We start from the raw sequence: 16,821 nt of genomic DNA, 5'->3' as shown, positions 1-16,821 counted from the left end.
CTTTACCTTCCAGCCAGGTATTGTCGCCTGATCAAAGCCCCATACCTATTCGTTGTGCAAATAAAGGGGATTAGTAAGTATCAGAAAGATGTTAAAGAAATCAAACCCCAGCCCAGCAATCTCTCCCTGAATGAAGAACAAAAGAACAGAGGAGGAAATAACTCTGCTTAGTGTCTTTGTGCCTCTTACACCCCACGGGCATTCACAGGGCAGCGGGTGGAGTGCTGGCCACTCCCCGTCCCCCCCCCCTTTCCTTTCTGTTACATTAACCCTCTAAAGTCTCTCTCCCGGTCAGTCCCACTGCTCAGGGCTACTCTGTTTTGGCATTAAAAGGTACACACATATTCATCAGGGTTTGATGCAGGAATCAGAAGCCATTCTGGAGAGTTCCAGCATTGGGAACTTAATGAAGGAGTTGGATATTTATAAATTGTGAGGTTGTGAAACAGTGGAAGCCAGGACACCACTGGACTTCAGGCGAGATTTGTGTGTGTGTGTGTGTGTGTGTGTGTGTGTGTGTTGCACATGCTCAATGCACAGGGCACCACTGAGCTACACCCCCAGCCTGGACTTTCGGGCTCCGGGTCACACTTGGAATTCAGCTGGAAGGAACCACTACCTGAGTTTCCATGTCCACCCTGCCTCACGCCAGCAAGCTGATGTCCAGATGGTGGGAAGTGCTACACACCCTGGATATGAGTTTGCTTGTCCACCGTCCAGGCTCCCGAAGAAGACAGTCTCCGCTTCCCTCCACCTTTCCCATGTCACACACATGCCACTGGCAGAGCTTCCAGGACACCCCCCCCCCCCATCCTGTTGTGAGGATCTGAGAAATGCAACTTAGTATTCTAGTCTCTCTCATGTGGATGCGGGTGGGGGGCCGCGCGGACACAAGGAGTTGGGGACAGACGTCCAGTGCAAACCACACAGAACGTGGGGGTCCAAGAGTTACCTTGTATTCATGGTCCCAGGATACTGTGCCTGCTGGTGTGCACCTGAAATCCCCGTTACATGGGAGGCTGAGGCAGGAGGATTGCAAGTTCAAGGTCAGCCTGGGCAACTTAGTGTAATCCTGTCTCAAAAGAAAAAAATAAAAAGTGTTGGGAATGTGCTGAAATACTTGCCTAGCATGCACGAGGTCCTGGGTTCTAGCCCCAATATTGTGGAAAAAAATACAGGTCCTCAGTGCTGCCAGGTCATCCGAGGTCACAATCATACCCTATATTCTGCCCTCTCAAATGTCTCTTCATAGTTAGCCTCATTAGACTGTGCATGTTTGGAGCACTTGTTTTTTTGTTTTTTTTTTTAAGACAATGTTATTTTATTTTTGTTATGTTTTGAGCATTCAATCCCTTTATCTAAATTCAGCCATCAAAATTTGGGGACATTGAATAATAAAGTCCAACACCACTACTTTATTACCAACAGCTAACACACAGAATGCATACCCCATACATTTAACACATGACTGTATTTTCCGGCAGGGCTTGATTTGCAAATAAATTCAGAAAAAAAATTCCATGGAAAGCGTCCATTTTTTTTTGTAGTACATGGGAATGAACACATCTTCCTCTTTATCTCTACAGAAAAAAAGCCGTGTAAGTTTGATGCAGTCTACTGCAAACAGTTGACCTAAATTTGGGGCCAATAGAATCATGACAGAGATAAAGGCAGAGGACTGGAAAGACAGTTCTGCAGAAAGTACTTCTAATGCGATGCTTGTTTGCCCCAGGAAGAGATTTAACACACTATGCCTTAAAACTCTCTCTCTCTCTCTCTTTTTTAAAGCCCTGGGGATTGAACCATTAAACCCAGGGGTGTTCTAACACTGAGGTACATGCCCATCCCTTTAAAAATGTTTTAATTTTGAGATAGGTTCTCACTAAGTTGCCAAGGCTGGCCTTGAACTTGCAGTCTTCCTACCTCAGTCTCTCAAGTGGCTGGGATTACAGATGTGTACCATCATGCCTGGCTAAAACTCATTTTAATAATCTCAATTTCTTCATTCCCGAGCTTCCTTCTTTTTTCCTTTATCATTGGCTATGTGCTATAGGGAGTTGCTATGATTTAGAGAATGGCCGATGACAAGATCTGGAGATTGTGGATCTAAGAGGTGGGGCCTAGGGGGAGGTCTTCTAATCATTCAGGATGTGCCCTCATGGGGGATTGTGGGACCCCAGTCTCCTCCTCTTTTTCTCTCCTGTGCTCTGGCTACCAGGTGAACAGCTTGTTCCACCCCGCACTCCCCATGGTGTGCTGCCTGGTCACAACACCCCAGCCAAGGGGCCAATCCGTCATGGACTGAAACCTCCAGAATTCCGTGAGCCGGAAACAAACCTTTTTTTCTTATCATGTTGTTTTATCTCAGGTATTTATTACAGTAACAAAAAGCAAAGTAACATAGGAGTGGTTTTTTTTTTTAATACTTTTTAAACATTATCAATGGACCTTTATTTTATTTATTTATATATGGTTCTGTGAATTGAAACCAGTGCCTCACACATGCTAGGCAAGCGCTCTACCACTGAGCCACAACCCCAGCCTTATTTATTTATTTATTTTTAAATTTTTGAGACAGGGTCTCATTGGGACTATGTCACCCGGGGTTGGCCTCAGATTCACGATTCTTCTGCCTCGGCCTCTGGAGTAGCTGGGACTGCAGGCCTGGTGACGTCACAGCATTTGACTTTTGTGCCTGGGGATGCTGGGGGTGGAATGCAGGGCCTCCCTCATGCCAGCTGCAACCCCAGCCCAGGGGTGGATTTTCTGAGGATTTTCTGAACCGAGTTAAGTCCCCACCTCCCTCCCTTCTTGCTGGGCCGCAGCCCGCCATCTGGTAGTGGAGGAAAGTCAAACAGACAGTGATTGAAGTGCCCATCCACTCCTCATCGACTCCATCCAAGGTTTTCCTTCACTCATCAGTGGCAGGACATAAATGAGGGTCAGTTATTCCATTTTGCGAGAACACGTTCTTTCCTCTTTCCGCTTGTTAACCTTGAGGATTATATGGTAATGCTGCCGAGTCACATCTTTGCTGTTTCTTTCTCTGATACCTAATCCCTGTACTTAAGACTAATAACAATAAGAAAAATTCCTTCGGCTCTCGATGACCCTTCGGCTGTAAGTGCACTTGGCTCTGGGGCTGCCCGCTTGACTCTGTGAGAGTCTGCCTGTCGCTGCTGTCATGCCGAGCGCCAGAAATAGAAAACAAAATAATCGAGGTAAAGAACATCATCATTACCTATTAGAGTTAATGGAGGGAAGGCCGAGGAACCGGCAGATAGCACACCTTGAAAATCTAGGCCCGGGGAAGGAAATGAGGCTCGGGGAAGGGATGGAAGTGGCTGGAACGCGTCCCCCTCTGTGATCCGGAGATAGCTTACTTATGAAATTAAAGTGCCAGGAAGCAACAACCCTAAAATGTAAGTAATGTCAGATAAGATGTAATCTAGGAAATTGTAATGTGCCCATCATGATGTCATGCTGTAATGGCCCTGGCTTTCAGGGCTGATAAGGAATATGGAAAAAGATGCCCGAGTCAGAGGATGACAGTCTCCAGCTTCTGCGGCAGTGACCCAGGCTTCTGTACTCTTTCTGTACTTTTTTTCCCCCTTAATTATTTTTTAGTTACAGCTGGACACAGTACCTTTATTTTATTTATTTTGATGTGGAGATTGAACCCAGGGGTTGTCCTTTAGCCCAGGTTAGGGGTCAGTGTTGTCCGTGGGTGTGATGCTCAGAGGACGGCCTTGGGGCCCTGAAGCCCTCTTCAGAGGTCCCTCTGGCAGCTCCACACACGTGTCAGGAAGTGAGTGTACCAGGGAGGTGAGCACAGAGCTCCCCCCAGCCTGGCCGCCGTTCAGCTGGGCCCTTCTCTTCAACTTTCTCCCTCCAGCCCCACGTCGACAAGAAATGGAGCCACTATTCAGGCCACAAGCATTTATTGAGCTCCTGTGATGTACCAGACTCTGTAGGTAGTTAAAGAGAAATCCCCCCTGCGCTGGGAGAGCTTATAGCCTAGGATGCATGAACTTGGATTTCTGAGAAGCGTCAAAAGAGAAAACTGCAACCAGTTTGGTTTAAGGATCTTCATTGGCTTTCTTTTGGATTCCAGAATCAGGCGACACTTGGTTCCATGGAATAGGGTGGGTGTTCTGATGAGCTGAGCCCAGGGCTTGGCTTTGTAGACCACAGAGGGCTAAAGAAAGCAGAAACAACCCACAGATTGGCCCATTTGTAGTCATTTTCCTCCCGAAGGTTAAAGCAGAAGGGACCTCCCTGTCTCATGGGCTAGATATGGCTTGTTTGGGAATCTAACTCTTGTCTCTCCCCTGATTTCTTGGAAGGTCAGATAAACAACTCAGTTTGGACTTGGTCATGTCGAACTCCAGCATATTGTCTCCATGTTGGTTCGGCCTTTTGGGCCTCATGGTGAGCTCAGTCCTAAACAATAGCCTTCTCCAAATTTTATTTAATAAAAGTTGAGAGTCAGTGTCCATTAATGGGGAGTGTTAGGGAAACAGAATAATTCAAAATCATTTTTACCAAGTCTGGGGATGTAGCTAGCTCAGTGGTAGAGTGCTGACCTAGCATATGTGAGGCTCTGGGTTTGATCTCCAGAACTGGAAAAGAATATTGTCACCACCAACCTCCTATGAGAATAATCATACAGGTATAAAATTCATTCTGTGCTTGTTATTCTCAACGACGGTGCTTGTAAAACTATATCTATTTCTACAAAATTTCTTTGTGGATTGAACTCATGGGCACCCTACCACTGAGCCACATTCCTATCCCTTTATTATTATTATTATTATTTAAAATCTGAGACAGTGTATTGTTAAATTATCCATGCTGGCCTTGAACTTGGGAATCCTCCTGCTGGTCTGAAAATAAAAAAGGACGGGAATGTAGTTCACTTACAAGCACTCCTGGGTTCGATCCCCAGTACAAAACCAAGACAAAACCAAAACCAAAACAAACAAACAAACAAAAATCCCCAAATCTCCCCCAAAACAACAACAAGCAAACAAGCACAGAGCAACACAATAAAACAAAAAAACTAACATTTTCGCCTGGTTTCTGCAATCTCTTTAGGAGTCTCTCATGACACACATGTTTGGAAATAAAGATGCAGTTCCTGTATCTTATATGTCTTTTCAGTGGCATGTGATTCATGCTGACTTAATGCATAAGCACAGATTTTATTTCCCCACTGTGCTGGGGCATCAGGGATGGACCCAGGGAGGGCTGGGTGAATAATGTGATGGTACTGAAATGACACCTGTTCCCAAAATTGGGCAGCCCAACTGTACTGCAGGAATCGAGGCGGCTCCTACCTACCGAGGATTCTGACCACCTTCCCTTCATTTGGTCCTCCTGTGTATCGGTACATATTTATATAAGGCATGTCTATTCAATCAGTATTTGTCGAACCGAATTATGTCAATGTGTGCTCACTCCTGATATAAAAACGATACCGCCAAGCTAGCAACCACCAATCACTCCGTCGATCTTATGTGCACCCCTCCTAAAGAATACCAGAGTTGGGTATCCGTGGATTTCACAGCTTTCGTTTATTGCTGGGGAAACATATTGACATCCAGAGAATTTCATTTGTTTCGACACCGTGCAGGAGGTGTCCTCAGAAAGGTGTTTTGAAAAAGTGCCATGTCATCTGCCCTTGACCTTGTTCTGGGGTCCCCAGGAAGCAGGGGAAATGGGAATGCGGCGGGTGGGTCCTCCCTCAGGAAACAGGAGACACACTCCTCCCCTTTCCTCTCCTTTCATCTCTTCATCTCCTCTTCCTCTTTCTTTTCTTCTTCTCATTTAAACACCTACCTCCTTGCCTTTTATAAAATAAGAACTTATTTGGGTTGCTGGTCAAGTTCCAGGGCAAACGTGTCGTCCCGTTGACAGGAGATGGCCATCTAATGATCACTGCCTCTCACTGCCCCCCCTAAGATGTGGAATGAACAGCAAAAAACGACGCCGGAGTAACACAGGGGCTGAGGGAAAATGTCCCCTGCCTCTCTGTGACCCCTCTGGAGGGTCACTGGAACCAAGTAGACAGATGCACAGCAGAAAAGATACACCAATGTATTCAGTGGACTGGGGAGGGTTACCGGAGCGTCATCGCCGACCAACCCTCTGCAGTGGATGCATCCAGACCTTTCTTCATAGAGGTCAGTGTTGAGGGTGGTAAACGATTAGCGGGGAGAATGAATGGACCTGGAGAATGAATCGATTTGTAACAGGTTCTCTCTGGTGGGTCCAGTCTTCAGGCCGATAAGGGCATGTCACTCCTCTTTCCTGTGCCTGCGGGACACAAAGGATGGACAGAAGAGGTGGGCAGTGGGTCAGAGAGACCTTGATTCTCTCTGCTCTGCAGGTCACAGCACCTTTCTTGAGTTCCGACAGTCTCCACCTAACTTTCCCCTGGACTTCTGGGAAGGTTCTGTGTCTTTCAACCCATGCAGGCTGCTGAGTAAAGGAAGCCTTGGTAGCTTTATTCTAGCAAGTGTGAGCTACTTAAGAAGAAAAGAGCAGCTCAAGGGGCAAATCCTGGGGCAGACGCCTAGGAGAGGAGGAGGCCTGCGATTTAAACGGGTTTTACTCTTTCTCTCTCTGACATTCCCCCACCCTCCCCTTCCTCCTCCTCCTTTTTTTTTTTTTTTAAAAGAAGGCTGCTGGGTGCTATGGTGCATCTGTCACCCCAGCCACTTGGGAGGGCTGGGGCAGGAGAATTCCAACTCTGGGGCCAGTCTAGGGAGACTCTGTTTCAAAATATAAAATCCATAGCGCTGGGAGTGCGGCTCAGCAGTTAAGCGCATGCACCAGGCCCTGGGTTCGCTCCCCCAGTACCAAAACAAAGACAGGATGCATGCCTTCGGACAGATTTAAGTTACTTTTCACTTATCTTGGGAAGCTGCATGGGTATTTCTCCTAATCAGGATTAGATTTTAGTAGCGGGGTAGTCATTACAAATGTGGATGCTCCCCATGTCCCCCACCCCCACCCCCTGTCCAGCTGCTGGGGCTTTTGAGAGGCAGAATAAATACAAATATATGAGACAGGACGTCTTGGTCAATAAAGGACCTCAGGTTTTCTGGAACTCAAGGGCTAGAGGCAGATGTCAGTGCATTTCTGCCACAGGGGCCCCATGGTCCCTGGGGAGGGCAGGCTCCCTCTGTTGGGTCCCAGCACCTGAAAAGGAAAAGCAGAGGGGGGTGGGGGGGGCGTGGGGTGGAGGGTGGGTTGGGGTGGGTGATGGGGGCGTAGGAGCTGGAGGCCAGGTCTACACTGCAACGAACCTTCCAATGAGACTTCCTGGTGGGCAGCTGAACCTGTGAGATGAAGTGTCCATTTAAAACTAAACCAAACAGGGGGCTGGGGTGGTGGCTCAGTGGTAGAGTGCTTGCCTGGCATGTATGAGGCACTAGGTTTGATTCTCAGCACCACATATAAATAAATAAAAAGAAAGTGCCATTGACAACTGGGAGTCAGGCCGAGCATGGTGACACTTGTCTGTAATCTGGGAGGCTGAGGCAGGAGGATTACAAATTGGAGGCCAGATTGGGCCATTGAGTGAGACATTGTCTCAAAAAAAAAAAATAAAAAGAAATGGGGATATAAGCCAGTGGTAAAGCACTCCTGGGTTCAATACCCACTACAAAAATAAACAAATACATAAGAAGTAGAAGAAGAAAATTGCATTATTGTGCATGAGGCCATCACATGAATGAAAATGAGCATCCTAAAGCCCGGGTGGCTGGAGGTCTATGTCTCCTCTGTGGTAAAGCAGAGGCCGGAGGCGCCGTCATGAGGGTCCTTTGGTTATGCGTACAAAGTCTCCCAGGTAACCGCCACCTGTTCTCTTCTTCCTATGGCAAGATCTTCCCAGGCAGAAAGGGGCTGTAGGGTGGAAAAGCCTCTGCAGGTATCTTCTGGTTGCTACTACACATAGACACAAATCTCTTTTTCTACCAAGGGGCAGTTTTCCAGAGCTATTCCTGGGTCTGCCAGAGGTCTGCAGTTTTTCTGAAAATCCAGCTTGAAATATGCTAGGAGCTGGGGGTGAAGCTCAGTGGTGGGGCAGCTGCCTAGCATGGCCGAGGCCCTGGGTCCCACCCAACACTACAAAATTTGGGAATGGAGGGATGAGTTATGTCCTGGTGTAACTAGTGGGTTGCACCTTGGTGCCTGCAGAGCTGGTAGGTACTGCCAGGTGAGGGGTGAGGAGCACGCTGTCCAGGTCAGACATCCCGTGTGCCCAAAGTGGCAGGTGGGAACACCTCTGGGTGGAGAAGTGGGTGTTTTCATGAGCAGTTTGCTCTAGGTCACCTAAAAAGAGCATCAGAGAGACTCAGGGATTTTGGCTGGCGGTTCTGGCGGGCCTGATCTGAAACATACCCCCAAACCAGCTTTGGAGGATTGTTAAGTCATTTAAGGGGCACAGTGCTCATCCGCCACCCTGCAAGCCCAGGAGATGGTCCCTAAGAGTACCTCCCTAGCGGTTAACAACAGGATAAAAAGCAGGAAACTAGTTTTTGTGTATTGTTGCAGTTTTATGTTTCTGATAGTTGATGTTCTGTAAGACTGAAGTAATGCATATACTGTACTTAGGGACCAAGTAAATGACATCTGTATATTTGCTTAAAAAAGAAAAAGAAAAACCAGACATTTTGGTTATGAGAATGATCATCAGAGTAACAATGATTCTCATTTGACAAGTGCTCACCATGGATCTTGTACTCTACTTTGGGTTAACTCACTGGTAGCCCTCACTACAACTTTGTGAGGCATTTCTTATTTGTGGATGGGGACGTTGAAGGTCAGGGAGGTTGGCTCCTTTGCTCAAGGTCATGCAGATAGGAAGTGTTGGAACCAGGGTTGAACCCATTGGTCTGATTCCGGAGCCACGCTGTCAGCTGTACTGCAGCCCAGGGTCCAGTGGCACCCGGGGACTAACACTCACTGGGACACAAGTCAGCTCTCAGTGGTCATCTTACCTTCAGTCCTTGCACGCTTCCAAGTAGACAGCCCACGCTTAATAAATAAATGTTTGTTGGCTTAATCCATTGCTCAGGGGGACTGCTCTCCTGCTGGGGGCAAAGGCAGTTGGGCCTGAGAGAGAAGGTACTTTGGAACAAACACCCAATGCCAGCGTCACTGGAGGTTCCCAAGGGAAGAAGAAAACTGAATCACTGCGTGGCCTGGGCCCCACTAGGGCTTTCTCTTCCAGCGAGGAAACCATCCGAAATCAAATTAAGACCAGAAACGACGCGATGAGCACAGAACCCAGCGAAGGAAATTGGATTTCCTAGAGGGTGTGCTTTGGCCCCGAGGTGCCCGCCCAGTGAGCCAGCCCTGTCAGTGGGAGCTGGTGTTTGTGTTGGCCAGCGCTCTGCTCTGGTCACCACTGGGGAACACCCCTGTCCTGCCCTGCGGCTCCTGAGATCCCCGGGGAACTCCGGGCTTTCGGTCTGTTAGTCCTGAAGGCACCCCACCCGGTGGCCACACGCTTCTCCCATGACAGTTCCCATGTCCACAGGTGGTTTTATGAGGATCAGCTCAGGACAGAGGGTGGCTTGTCACCCGATCCTGCTTTAAAGGTGCTTCTTTTCAGTGAGTGGGTGCTGATTAGCCTTCACGGGGAGCTACCCCTCTGCCCTGCGTTCTTACCTTTTCCTAGGGCTGCTCTTTCTGTGAGACCGTGGCTCTGGAAATAACTTGAGGTGAATTCCTCCTCTCTCCAAATACATCTAGGGCTGGGGGCAGGGGCGGCAGGGAAGCTCCATGGTACAGCACATGCTTAGCATGCACGAGCCCGGGTTCAATTCCTAGCAACACACATGGGCGCTCTCTCATTAAATATATATATTTGTATAAAGTATTTTATATAATTTATATTTTATATATTATATATATATATATATATATATATATATATATATATATATATATATATATATATTTGGTACTGGGGATTGAACCCAGGGGCACTCTACCACTGAGCTACATGTCCAGCCCTTTTTTAAAATTTTGTTTTGAAATGACACTTCACTAAGTTACCAAAACTGTCCTCAAACTTTCCACCCTCCTGCCTCAGCCTCCCAAGTCACAGGGATTACAGGCATGTATGCCCGGCTATACGTATATTTAATAATAAAACTTTTTATTTTGAGATCATTATAGATTCACATTCAGTTGTAAGAAATAATATAGAGAACTTAGAAAATATGATTTCATTCCTATTTTGTCTTGTCTTGGAATGTAGATTAGAAATAAAGTGATGATTAATTAAAAAAAAAAAGAAATAAAATAGAGGTCCCTGTACTTATTTTTTTTATTTTTATTTTTTAATTGGTTGTTCAAAACATTACAAAGCTCTTGTCATATCATATTTCATACATTAGATTCAAGTGCGTTATGAACTCCCATTTTTACCCCAAATACAGATTGCAGAATCACATGGGTTACACATCCACATTTTTACATAATGCCATATTAGTAACTGTTGTATTCTGCTACCTTTCCTATCCTCTACTATCCCCCCTCCCCTCCCCTCCCATCTTCTCTCTCTACCCCATCTACTGTAATTCATTTCTCTCCTTGTTTATTTTCCCATTCCCCTCACAACCTCTTATATGTAATTTTGTATAACAGTGAGGGCCTCCCTCCATTTCCATGTAATTTCCCTTTTCTCTCCCTTTCCCTCCCATCTCATGTCTCTGTTTAATGTTAATCTTTTCTTCCTGCTCTTCCTCCCTGCTCTGTTCTTAGTTGTTCTCATTATATCAAAGAAGACATTTGGTATTTGTTTTTTAGGGATTGGCTAGCTTCACTAAGCATAATCTGCTCTAGTGCCATCCATTTCCCTGCAAATTCCATGATTTTGTCATTTTTAGTGCTGCGTAATACTCCATGGTGTATAAATACCACATTTTTTAATCCATTCATCTATTGAAGGGCATCTGGGTTGGTTCCACAGTCTAGCTATTGTGAATTGTGCTGCTATGAACATCGATGTGGCAGTATCCCTGTAGTACGCTGTTTTAAGGTCTTCAGGGAATTGTCCGAGAAGGGCAATAGCTGGTTCCATTCCCGGCTTTCCCAGGAATCTCCATACTGCTTTCCAAATTGGCCGCACCAATTTGCAGTCCCACCAGCAATGTACAAGAGTACCCTTTTCCCCACATCCTCGCCAGCACTTGTTGTTGTTTGACTTCATAGTGGCTGCCAATCTTACTGGAGTGAAATGGTATCTTAGGGTGGTCTTGATTTGCATTTCTCTGACTGCTAGAGATGGTGAGCATTTTTTCATGTACTTGTTGATTGATTGTATATCCTCCTCTGAGAAGTGTCTGTTCAGGTCCTTGGCCCATTTGTTGATTGGGTTATTTGTTATCTTATTGTCTAATTTTTTGAGTTCTTTGTATACTCTGGATATTAGGGCTCTATCTGAAGTGTGAGGAATAAAAATTTGTTCCCAGGATGTAGGCTCCCTATTTACCTCTCTTATTGTTTCTCTTGCTGAGAAAAAAACTTTTTAGTTTAAGTAAGTCCCATTTGTTGATTCTTGTTATTAACTCTTGTGCTATGGGTGTCCTATTAAGGAATTTGGAGCCCGACCCCACAATATGTAGATCGGAGCCAACTTTTTCTTCTATCAGACGCAGAGTCTCTGATTTGATATCAAGCTCCTTGATCCATTTTGAGTTACCTTTTGTGCATGGTGAGAGGAGGGGATTCAGTTTCATTTTGTTGCATATGGATTTCCAGTTTTCCCAACACCATTTGTTGAAGATGCTATCCTTCCTCCATCGCATGTTTTTAGCCCCTTTATCAAATATAAGATAGTTGTAACTTTGTGGATTAGTCTCTGTGTCCTCTATTCTGTACCATTGGTCCACCCGCCTGTTTTGGTACCAGTACCATGCTGTTTTTGTTACTATTGCTCTGTAATATAGTTTGAAATCTGGTATCGCTATACTGCCTGATTCACACTTCCTGCTTAGAATTGCTTTTGCTATTCTAGGTCTTTTATTTTTCCATATGAATTTCATGATTGCCTTATCTATTTCTACAAGAAATGCCGTTGGGATTTTGATTGGCATTGCATTAAACCTATAGAGAACTTTTGGTAATATTGCCATTTTGATGATGTTAGTTCTGCCTATCCATGAACAGGGTATATTTTTCCATCTTCTAAGATCTTCTTCTACTTCTCTCTTTAGGGTTCTGTAGTTTTCATTGTATAAATCTTTCACCTCTTTTGTTAGGTTGATTCCCAAGTATTTTATTTTATTTTATTTTTTTTTGAGGATATTGTGAATGGAGTGTTTTTCCTTATTTCCGTTTCAGAAGTTTTGTTGCTGATATACAGAAATGCCTTTGATTTATGCGTGTTGATTTTATATCCTGCCACTTTGCTGAATTCATTTATTAGTTCTAGTAGTTTTTTTGTAGACCCTTTGGGTCTTCTAGGTATAGAATCATGTCATCTGCAAATAGTGATAATTTAAGTTCTTCTTTTCCTATTTTTATGCCTTTAATTTCTTTCGTCTATCTAATTGCTCTGGCCAGTGTTTTGAGAACTATATTGAATAGAAGTGGTGATAGAGGGCATCCCTGTCTTGTTCCAGATTTTAGAGGGAATGCCTTCAATTTTTCTCCATTCAGGATGATGCTAGCCTGAGGCTTAGCATATATAGCTTTTAAAATGTTGAGGTAAGTTCCTGTTATCCCTAGTTTTTCTAGTGTTTTGAACATAAAGGGATGCTGTACTTTGTTTTCTTTTTTTTTTTTTTGAGAGAGAGTGAGAGAAGAGAGAGAGAGAATTTTTTAATATTTATTTTTTAGTTATTGGTGGACACAACATCTTTGTTGGTATGTGGTGCTGAGGATTGAACCCTGGCCGCACGCATGCCAGGCGAGCGCGCTACCGCTTGAGCCACATCCCCAGCCCCAAGGGATGCTGTACTTTGTCGAATGCTTTTTCTGCGTCTATTGAGATGATCATATGGTTCTTGTCTTTAAGTCTATTGATGTGATGAATAACATTTATTGATTTCCGTATATTGAACCATCCTTGCATCCCAGGGATGAATCCTACTTGATCATGGTGCACAATTTTTTTGATGTGCCTTTGTATCCGATTCGCCAGAATTTTATTGAGGATTTTTGCATCTAGGTTCATCAGAGATATTGGTCTGTAGTTTTCTTTCTTTGAGGTGTCTTTGTCTGGTTTCGGAATCAGAGTGATGTTGGCCTCATAGAATGAATTTGGAAGAGCTCCCTCTTTTTCTATTTCCTGAAATAACTTGAAAAGTATTGGTATTAATTCTTCTTTAAAGGTTTTGTAAAACTCCGCTGTATACCCATCCGGTCCTGGGCTTTTCTTGGTTGGTAGTCTTTTGATGGCTTCTTCTATTTCATCCATTGATATTGGTCTGTTCAAATTGTGTGTATCCTCCTGACTCAGTCGGGGCAAATCATATGACTTCACTATCTTCTATTTTATTGGAATATAGGTTTTCAAAATAATTTCTAATTGTCTTCTGTATTTCTGTAGCATCTGTTGTGATATTGCCTTTTTCATCCGGTATGTTAGTAATTTGAGTTCTCTCTCTTCTTCTCTTCGTTAGCATGGCTAAGGGTCTGTCGATCTTATTTATTTTTTCGAAGAACCAACTTTTAGTTTTGTTAATTTTTTCAATAGTTTCTTTTGTTTCAATTTCGTTGATTTCCGCTCTGATTTTAATTATTTCTTGCCTTCTGCTACATTTGCTGTTGTTTTGCTCTTCCTTTTCTAGAGCTTTGAGATGAAGTGTGAGCTCATTTATTTGTTGGTTTTTCCTTTTTTGAGGAATGACCTCCAGGCGATGAATTTCCCTCTTAAAACTGCTTTCATTGTGTCCCATAAATTCCGATATGTTGTGTCTGTATTTTCATTTATCTCTAAGAATTTTTTTGATTTCCTCCTTTATGTCTTCTGTAACCCATTGATCATTCAGTAACATATTGTTCATTTTCCATGTGATATAGGATTTTTCCTTCCTTCTTTTATCATTGATTTTCAGTTTCAGTTCCTGTACTTATTGCCTAGTTTCTCCCAGTGATAACACCTTGCAAAACTATTGAATAGCATCATAACCAGGAGAGACATTGATGGTGAAGCTGGAGAATGTTGGTACTGAAAAACACCCCGTTTATGAAAGACCCCCGTTTCCCTGTCCAAGGAGAATCACACGAAACACTGGCTGCAAAAGCACGAGGGGGTTTATTGGGACACAGGCGCCTGCGGGTGCCCAGTAGAACCTCAGCCGGAGCTTTGGTGAACTGGCACACCGGGCTTGGGGATACAGAGATTTTTATAGGGTTTGGGACAGGTTTCGCGCGCGCGGGAAGCAACAGGTTTCTTATTGGTTTGTTTAAATCTAGCATATAGGCCACCTAGGGGGTACAGGTCTGCATTCCAAAAACCACAGGTCTGCATTCTATTCTTTCTGTTGCTGCTTATCTGTTCCGGTTTATTCATTCATGCCTCAGGATGCGGGTGCTCTGTTCTTCAACCGGTTGTCCGGAAAACATGCCTGGCGCCTGAACCTGTTTATGGCCTGCCTGATATCTTGGTTTCATATCTTGGCCTTAGGAAACTGGGCTAACTGGGCTAGGGTCTTTCAGTACCATTGCAAGAATCCCCGGATGCCCTTACTTAGAGTCACACCTGTTTCCTCTTGAACCTCAGCCACCATGAACATGTTCTCCATTTCCATAATTCTGTGATTTCAAGAATGGTGGCACATGCCTGTAATCCCAGCGGCTCAGGAGACTAAGGCAGGAGGATTGTGAGCTCAAAGCTAGCCTCAGCAACTGAGGGAGGCCCTAAACAATTTAGTGAGATCTTGTCCCAGAAGAAGAATAAAAAGGGCTGAGAATGTGGCTAGTACTAAAGCACCTCTGGGTTCAGTACCTGATACAGGAAGAGAGAGAGAGAGAGAGAGAGAGAGAGAGAGAGAGAGAGAGAGAGAGAGAGAGAGAGAGAGAGAACATCTTTGCATTTACATAAATTAGGGATAAATTAGGGAAAACATAATTTTCCTTTCTTCTCTCTCTCTTTTTCTCTCTCTCTTTCTTTCTAGTACTGGGGATTGAACTCAGGGGTGCTTTACCACTGAGCTACACTCTCAGCCCTTTTCATTTTTATTTTGAGATATGATTTCTCTATGTCACTTAGGGTCTAACTGAATTGCTGAGGCTGGCCTTGAACTTGCGATCCTCCTGCCTCAGCCTCCGAGTTGCTGGGATGACAGGTGTGCACTACCATGCCTAGCCATAGTTTTCTTTTTTTATCCTGTATTTGGTTTTGCTATTGGAATAATAATAGTATCATAAAATGGACTAGGAAGTGTTCCTTTCTATTCTACTTTTTGGGAAAAGATTATATACAATCAGTGTTAATTCTTCTTGAAATATTTTGTAGAATTCGCCAGTGAACTTCCCTGGCCTGTCTGCTGTTCTCCTTCATATTTAAAGTACACCTTTAAAACTATTTATTTATTTTTTTTTAAAGTTGCTGGGTGTGGTGGCACATGCCTGTAATCCCAGCAGCTCCGGAAGCTGAGATAGGAGGATCATGTGTTCAAAGGTAGCCCCAGAAGCAGTGAGGCACTAAGCAACTCAGTGAGACCCTGTCTCTAAATAAAATACAACATAGGGCTGGGGATGGGGCTCAGTGGCCAAGTGCCCCTGAGTTTAATTCCTGCTTTAAAAAAAAAAAAGAAGTATACTTAGTGCACCAAAAAACATGATTAATTAATTAATTTTAAAAGGACAGTACGTAAGTCTCCTGGATGAAACATGGTTTTGAAATTCTCTTTACAAAATAAAACATCGCCCGCCCTTCACTATTTGGGGGCGAAATTTCTTGGCCAAAGTTTATGTTTCCTTTAACACCTTTCCCTGTCCCTCTTCCCCCTTAAATTCATAGGTAAAAGAATAAAGGGGAGATATTGTTTGCACAGCAATTGGGCAGGAAGAAGACACTATCTGTGTGTGGCAAGTTCAGGACCCAAGCGTGATTGTTGGCAAGACCTCCTCCTTGCCCGGCACGTTCATCGGGTCACCTTGGAAGTCATCTGCTCTCTGTGTGACCTTGGCAAATGATTTACTCCTTTAGACCTCACCCTTAAAAGAGGGGTGAAAACTGGACAGTTATTTACCTTAGAGGGGTTTTTAGGAGCAGAGGAAGCACTCCCCGATGCCCTAGTTGGGTCTGTGGATATTTTGCTAAGTGAGGAAGTGACTTTCTTTCATTGGTCCAACTTAGAACCCTGGGAGGAGAGACAGGTTCAATGTCCGCCCTCTGAGGCCTACACAGGGCTCCTGCACCTGCCTGATTAGCTCTGGGGCCTGTGGTGCTCTGCTGTGGGGGGCTGTGTTTGTTGTGCATCGCAAAACCATCTCTACCTACTACCAGTGGCACTCCTGCCCCCAGCTGTGACCATCAGGAAGGTCCCCTGGAGTGAAAACCATCCCGGGTCCCTAGTGATGTGAAGGTGATGTGAATATTTCGCTTCACTTGTTTTTAAAGCATGAATCAGTGCATGGTTGTGGGGAGAGGTCTGGAAATGGGCACAGGGGACTGTAGCTGCTGATGCCCCACGGGGGAGAGGAGGGAGTCCCTTCCCTCAGGTGGCAGTGACACAGCTCTGCATTAAAATGAAGAGGATTTGTGGGCAGTGGTGGGGACAGAGAGGAGGGGTGAGGAGAGGGAGAGGACCAGGGAGGAGGAGAGAGACCAGCAGTGGGACAGGT

The sequence above is a fragment of the Urocitellus parryii genome, chromosome 8 (assembly GCF_045843805.1).
Source record: "Urocitellus parryii isolate mUroPar1 chromosome 8, mUroPar1.hap1, whole genome shotgun sequence".
In the NCBI taxonomy this organism is placed as follows: Eukaryota; Metazoa; Chordata; class Mammalia; order Rodentia; family Sciuridae; genus Urocitellus; species Urocitellus parryii.
Note: the sequence above shows the minus strand (reverse complement) of the source record.